Raw genomic sequence first — 2,301 nt, 5'->3', positions numbered from 1 at the left:
CATTCTCAATCTTCATTTAATTCAACTGACTTATAACTTTGGAAGAACTAAAAACCAAAGCAAATTAGGTCAATTTGGTATTACTGTGTCTCTACCTCATCTAGATATACTGGGATTTCTAAAAATCAGGGAAATGCTTTTCAGAGACCTACAGCAAAAGAAGAAAGCCGAGAGCCTTGACAAAATGTAAACTGGATAATCAAGACAGAGATTACATGAATGACAACTATGTACCTTATAAATCTTGAAATTAATAAAAACAAATTAAAAGAAAATATTTTGGTAATAAAAATTCTAACCAGGCTGTCTACAAAACCTACTAGCCTCTTGTCTTCAAGTTGATTTAAAGAATGTAATTAAAACAATATTTCCTAAATGCCAACTACGTGTTGTCCAGTGGGGTTGCAAAGATCAGTAAGACAAAAGCTCTCGTTTTAAGAACCGCTGCCCAGGATAGAAATGAGAAATATCAATAGAGGTTAAATGAAACAATCTCATTTATAACGATTAAATTAATTTTTAAAATTATTAAGACTGATAAACCCAAGTGCTAGCAAGTGTTATGGGCGGAACTGTGTCCTCCCAAAATTCCTATGTTGCTGTTCTAATGCCCAGTACCTCAGAATGTGACGATATTTGGACATAGGAATTTAAAGATGTAATTAAGGTAAAATTAGGTCATTGGGTGAACCCTAATCTAATATGACTGATGTCCCTAAGAGGATATTAGGATAATAGCAAGACCATGTGAAGACACAGGGAGAAGATGGCCATCTGCAAGTCAAGGAGAGAGGTCTGAGAAGAAATTGGTTAACCAACACTTTGCTCTTGGATTTCTAGTCTCCATTATTATAAGTAATTAAATTTCTGTTGTTTAAGACACACAGTCTGTGATATTCTGTTATGACAGCCCTAGCAAGCTAATACAGCAAGGATATAGGCAAAACAGAATTATTTTTACATTGCTGGTGTTTTGGAGAGGCACAACCCCTATTAGCTAACGATTCCATTTGAGGTGTTTACCCTAGAGGAAGTCTTGTAAATGTAGCAGGGAAAACATATAGAATTCATACAAGTTCAGTGTAGCAATACCTTTAATTGTAAAGAAATTGAAACTAACTTACCTTCTCTTGGTAGGAAAATAGAGAAATAAACTGAGGTTCCTTCATACCATGGAATATTAAACAGTAGTTAAAATGACTGAACTAATGACTGAACTAATATATCAACATGGATAAATCTCAAAACCAATGTTTAGTAAAAAGAGAAAACTGCAAAAATATTTGTACAGTCTGATATCATTTATATGTAATTTAAAAACAAAGTTGTATATAGTGTTTAGGGACATATACATATCTGTAAGGTGCAAATACATACATGGGCATGAGAAGCATATAAAATAAGATTGTGATTCAGAGCATGGACTGTGGAGCTCGCTTGCTTACCAGTTATATAAATTTTGATAACTTAAAAAAACCTCACTGTGCCTCCGTTTTCTCATCTGTAAAATATGGTTAATAATAGTACCTACCTTATTGAATTGTCGGGAAGACTACATAAGAAAATGTACATAAAATGTACATCAGTGCCTCAAAGTAAATGCTCAATAAATATTAGCCTACTAGATAAAATATTAACTTAGTAAATTAACATGTTCAACTATACGGGTAACCGAATGTTAACAAAGTAAAATAAAACTGAGTTGTTAACTTTTGGCAAAGCTTTATCTGAATGAAAATATTGTGACAGGCTGTTTACAGTGATAGGAATTCTTCAGAACTTGGTATGCATGCCCTTGTATGATGCCCTCCCCTTGCGTGTGGGCAGAACCTAGTGGCTTGCTTTAACAAACAGAATATGGCAACATGATGGGACCACTTCCAAAATGAGGTTATAAAAACCAAGGCTCTCTTTTTGGGCTTTCTCTCTTTCTCTTGCTTACTTGCTCTGAGAGAAGCTAGCTACTATGGTGTGAGCTGCCCTATAGAGTGACCCACACGACAAGGAGTGAATGTGTCCGGCCAACCTCCAGTAAGTGAACTTGGAATTGGCTCCTCCACTTCTCCCTATCCCCACTGAGTCTCGATTCAGCAGCCTTGGCCAATAGCTGAATTACAATATCATTAGAGCCCCACCCCCCACCCCCAGTCAGAAACACCCAGCTGTTGAGGAAATGGTGGGGGCTAGGGGCTGGAGATTTGAATTAATAGTCCATCATGCCCACATGGTTAAGCCTCCCTAAAAATCCCTAAAGTGTGGGGTTTAGAGAACTTCGGGGTTGGTGAACAGGTGGAGATGCTG

The sequence above is a fragment of the Pteropus vampyrus genome, unplaced genomic scaffold (assembly GCF_000151845.1).
Source record: "Pteropus vampyrus isolate Shadow unplaced genomic scaffold, Pvam_2.0 Scaffold92, whole genome shotgun sequence".
NCBI lineage: Eukaryota > Metazoa > Chordata > Mammalia > Chiroptera > Pteropodidae > Pteropus > Pteropus vampyrus.
This window is presented reverse-complemented; position numbering follows the sequence as displayed.